General features: G+C 37.8%; 1 non-coding gene across 1 annotated transcript; it reads right to left on the minus strand.

Moving 5' to 3' along the window:
* Positions 1-2789: 2789 nt before the first annotated feature.
* LOC133820546 (small nucleolar RNA R71) lies at positions 2790-2896 on the minus strand. The gene has a single exon (XR_009886953.1). It is a non-coding gene; the product is annotated as a small nucleolar RNA R71 (small nucleolar RNA).
* Positions 2897-5788: the final 2892 nt, after the last annotated feature.

Genomic DNA, 5788 nt, shown 5'->3' on the forward strand with positions numbered 1-5788 from the left:
CTCGACACTGGCACTGTACCCGGCGCTAACTCAATGACAAACAGAATCTCCCTGTGCAGCGGCAATCCTGGTAAATCATCAGGAAACACATCAAAGAACTCGCATACTAGTCTAGTCTCTCCTGGCCCCACTAGCGTAACTCTAGTTGTATCCACCACGCTTGCTAGAAAACATATACAACCTCCTTGTAATAGGTCCCAAACCCTCAACGCTGATATCATAGGAACACTGGGTCCGTGCATAGTACCCACAAAAACAAAGAGCTCATCACCTTCAGGCTCAAAAGTTACCATCTTCTTCCTACAATCTATAGTGGTCCCATATTTGACTAACCAATTGATTAGTGCTCAAAAATATCATTTTATTAGTTTTAAAGTTTAAAATTAATTAAGTTTTAATTAATATTTTCATGGATTTATTGTAATATATTTTATATTTGAAAATATTAATTTTGATTTAATTTGTGTTTAATTTTCAGGAAATAAAATGTATTTTTGAAGAAAGAAAGAAAGAAATATAATTGAAAAAATTATGATAAAGTGGTATTTTTGAAGGTGAAATAGGCCCAAAATAAAGCCCAAACAGCCCAGGCCCAAGCCTTCAGCAAGTGCCACACTGCCACATGGAAGCTTGCCATTCGCACAATCGAGTCATTCCTCCAGCAGGTGACACGCGTCCCACCAGCGCCAGATGAAGCCAAGCCGAGCCACCAGCGCCTGACGCCACCTGCCACTCCGCCTGACGCGCCTGTCGCAGCTGCCACGCCGTCCTACCGACCAACCAAAAGGTGCCACATCGCCTTGCTGTCTCCCACTCCACCAACATCATTTTTCTGCGAGCCAATCAGTGCTTGACACATGGCCAATGTGTCTGCTACACTTGTCCCACTTTGCACCTATTTTGCAGCCATTTTTCCCACTCTTTAGTACACGATTTTAATATATTTTGGGTCATTTTTTCACTATAAATAGAGGAACAAATGGAGTAAAAAAGCATCAGATTGTGGAAGGAAGTGTAGAGAGTATTGTTGTAGAGAAAAACACTTATTTCTTAATTTTCCTATTTTTCTTCTACATTTCTTTGAGTGAAAACAATTCCTATTTTAGGCTAAATTCTCTTGTGGAAAGGCTAGAGTGAAGTTCATGTTTCACATTATATTTTTAATATATTGATTTTTTATTTTGTTTTTCATTTCTATATCTTTGTTACAATTAAATTTATTTTCTTCTAATTTTTATTCTAAATTTATTAGTGTCTTTTACATAAGTCTAGTCATGCTCTTCTTATGTAATTTAGGCTCTTAATTTAATTTAGGATATTTTTTATATTATATGCTTTTTACAGCATTCTGACATTGGTATTTTGTTGCTCTAAGGTATATAATATGATAGGTTTTTAAAATTAGAAGTTAGTATAATTTAATTAAAGAACATATTTTAAGGTGAGCTTTATTATATATATTTTTCAACTATAATTAATGGTGTAGAATTATAGTTGAGTAGAATAAATCAATTTTATTAAAATATATATATGTTTGCATGAATGAAACTTATGCCTTCCAGATTTTCTTTCTGATTCTAATTCCTCAATTTTGTTTATTTAATGTTTATATTCTTTTTCAAAGTTACATCATTTCAAAGTTTATTATTTCTGATTTACTAATCTTTCTTTTTACTTGTATTTTACCTCTCTGTGGATACGACATAGCCCGATTACTACTGCGACCGCTTAGGAGTTATTGGCCGATAACAAATTTTGGCACCATTGCCGAGGAGGTAATTCTACAATTAAAGGTTTGCATAGTAAATTAATTTTTTTTCTATTTAAAAAAAAGTAGTATAAATTTTTTTTAATTTCTCTTTTATTTTATTTTTCCTTAGTAATTTTTATTTTTATTTATTTTTTTATTCATTTCTTTTTTTATTTTATTTTTAGGTTTAGAATTTTATTTTCTAGATTTAGGTTTTTTCCGAAAAAAATGCATAAAATTTTAAATCATAAAATAAAAAAAAAGTATTGAGAAATTTTTTGTAATTGTGGAAATTAGTAAAAACCAAACTTGTTCTGTCTTAGAAAAATTGGTTCTTAAATAAGGTATGTGTTAGCGTTACCCTCCGACCTTTTCTAAGAACCTCGGGGAGTTCTAGAAAAGCTCTTGGGCCTAAAGTGGTACCTTGGCAGCCTTCCCAATTGGCCTAGGAACATTTTTTGTGTATACTTATTACATTATTACACACTTGCGCTTATACTACTTACAAAATAAAAAAATATTTATGCCACGAAACAGAGACGCACTAGGGAGATTCGTGAGACAACAAGTAGAAACTTTAGAAAACTCTCCTAGTTCGTCGTTTTCTTCCATTCGTTCAAACACTCCTGATTCACCGAGACTTCCTGAACCACCCACGATGGCTCATCAAGATGAAGTCCAACCAAGAATGCTACAGGATTATTTACATCCTACGCGTATATCCACACCTACATGCATAATGTATCCCAACAATATACCAAATTTTGATTCCAAACCTGGCATGATTAACCTCTTACCAACCTTCCATGGGTTGGAAAATGAGAGTCCGTACGTGCATATACGGGAATTCGAAGAGGTGGTGGCTACATTCAACAACCAAGCTGATGTCACCAACATTGTGAGATTGAAATTTTTTCCTTTCTCTCTCAAAGACAAAGCAAAAAGCTGGTTGTATTCCTTAAAGCCTAGATCTATCGGAACATGGGACGAAATGACAAAAGCATTCTTTGCCAAATATTTCCCGCCCCATAAGACTAGCAGCCTTAAGAGGCAAATCTCTACCTTCATCCAGAAAGACCATGAAACTTTCCATCAAGTCTGGGAGAGGTTTAGACATTTGATAAATCAATGCCCACATCATGGGTACAAAAGCTGGCGTCTGATAAGCTATTTCTATGACGGTCTTACAACCGGACAAAGACAATTTGTACAAATGATGTGCAATGGTGAATTCCTTCAAAAAGATCCCGATGAAGCTTTCGAGTACCTCGACGATCTTGCTAAAAAGTCTTACACATGGAATGGACCGAGTCCTATGGACAAGCCATGATCAACTGGAATCTATCAATTAAAGGAAGATGACAACGTCAAAAGCCAAATTGAATTATTGAGACAATAATTTGAGGCTTTCAAATCTCAAGAAGGTAGAGGAATCCACATGGCTGCAAAGGTAGAGACACAAGATCCATGCTTCATATGTGGAGGGGTGGAACGTCAACCGCAAGAGTGCCCAACTCTTGGTGAGTTAAGAGGAGGAAATGAGGAACACTACAATGCTTTAGGGGATCACAAGAAGCCTTATAACCCTTTCTCAAACACTTACAATCCCGGTTGGCGCAACCATCCAAATTTCAGCTGGAAGGATTCAAACCAAGCATCTGGAAGCCAATGGAGGCCTGAGCAGCAACAACCACCAAAATCATACATTGCTCCTCAAAATAACATGCAGTCAAGTAATTCTCTAGAGAATACTTTGCAGATGCTTGCGCAAACTCAAATAGCCTCAACTCAAGAGCTCAAATCTTATTTCACATAAATGGTAGAGGAAATGAAAGACATGAAAATCTAAATGACAAAGCTAAACGCTACTTTGGCGATTCAAGAGCATGGTAGACTTCCCGCTCAACCTCTAATCCATCAAAAAGGGCAACACATGGCACAAACCTCCTCCTCTGCAGATACAAATTTCAAAGAGGTTAATGCCATCTCTACTCGAAGTGGTCAAAGTACGGTTTCACCGTTAACTAAGACAACGAGTACGTCAATGCCCGCTCCAGATGATGATGTGCCAATAAGCATTCCAGTAAAGGCACCCTTTCCTCAAGCTTTGAAATCCATTGGAAAGGTACTGGAAAATCATGGTGAAATCCTAGACCTTTTAACACAAGTGAAGATCAACTTGCCATTGTTGCATGTGATCAACACAAGTGTCGGCTTATGCCAAGGTTATCAAGGATTTGTGCACTGTTAAAAGAAAGCACCATGTCAAGAAAACTGCATTCTTGGCGGAACAAGCTAGCGTGGTAATTGACTGCAAGACACCGACTAAGTACAAAGATCCTGGTTGTCCCACCATCTCATGCCAAATTGGGGAGCAGGAATTTGGTCAAGCCCTTCTAGACTTAGGAGCAAGTGTAAATCTCATGCCATATTCAATATACTTGCAATTAGGTCTAGGAGAACTCAAGCCCACATCCGTGGTGCTACAATTGGCTGGTCGATCAGTTAAGAAACCTCGGGGAATAGTAGAAGACGTTCTAATTCAAATTGAAAAATTCTATTACCCTGTTGATTTTCTCATCTTGGACACTCAATCTGAAGTGAGTATAGAGTCCAAAATTCCCATCATTCTTGGTAGACCTTTCCTCGCAACAGCAAATGCACTCATTAACTGTAGGAATGGTCTCATGAAAATCTCTTTCGGGAACATGACTCTAGAAGTGAATGTTTTCCACCATGGCAAACAACCACCTGATAACGATGAGTGTTTCCAATCATATATGATCGATACACTTATTTCGAAAGAGGTTGAATCAAAATACACGTTTAGTCATTATAATAACCTCTTCCAAATTTCAGAAAGTTCTGAGCCCGATGAGTCTAAAATCAACCCTGAAATCGTCAAACACTCATAGGCTAGAAGAACCATGTTTTGGAATCCAATCTTTGAGGAACTCCCTCAAGATCGAAAAACACCAAAACCATCCATTGAACAAGCTCCTCAACCAAAGTTGGCACAACTTCACGAGGGTTTTAAGCATGTGTTCCTAGGAGCTGACAACACTTTTCCTGTCATAATATCCTCCAAGATCAATGCCACACAAGAGCGCCAACTCATCAATGTGTTGCAAGAACAAAGAGATGCATTAGGATGGACGATAGCTGACATCAAAGGTATTAGTCCTTTAATTTGTTCCCATCACATTCAATTGGAAGACTGGGGTATACCACGTCGTGACCCTCAAAGAAGATTGAACCCAACAATTAAGGAAGTAGTAAAGACTGAAGTCTTGAAACTTCTTGATTCTGGCATAATCTATCCTGTTGCTGACAGTAAATGGGTCAGCCCAATTCAGGTTGTTCCCAAGAAATCTGGGGTAACAGTGGTACAAAATGAAAAAGGGGAACTTGTTCCTACCAAGGTCACAACTGGGTGGCGCATGTGCATTGATTATAGAAAATTAAATGCAGCCACCCGCAAAGAACATTTTCCACTTCCATTCATCGATCAAATATTGGAACGTGTGGCAGGTCATCCTTTCTATTATTTTCTCGATGGTTATTCAGGGTATTACCAAATTGAGATTTCCTTAGAAAATCAGGATAAGATCACATTCACTTGTCCTTTTGGTACTTTTGCCTTTCGGCGCATGCCATTTGGCATGTGCAATGCTTCAGCCACTTTCCAACGATGCATGATGAGTATATTTAGTGATATGATCGAGAAATGTATGGAAGTATTCATGGATGATTTGACAGTCTTTGGAGATTTCTTTGAGTCAAGCCTTCTCAATTTAGAGTCTGTGCTTAAACGTTGCAAAGAGAAGGGCTTGGTACTCAACTGGGAAAAATGTTATTTCATGGTGTCGTCAAGCATAGTCTTGGGGCATGTCATGTCAGAACGAGGAATTGAGGTTGATCAATCAAAGATTGAACTCATATCAAAGCTGCCCACCCCCAAGACTGTTAAAGACATTCGATCTTTTCTTGGGCATGCAGGATTCCATAGGAGGTTCATACAAAATTTCTCGACAATTG

Source organism: Humulus lupulus, chromosome 2 (genome assembly GCF_963169125.1).
Source record: "Humulus lupulus chromosome 2, drHumLupu1.1, whole genome shotgun sequence".
Taxonomy (NCBI): Eukaryota; Viridiplantae; Streptophyta; class Magnoliopsida; order Rosales; family Cannabaceae; genus Humulus; species Humulus lupulus.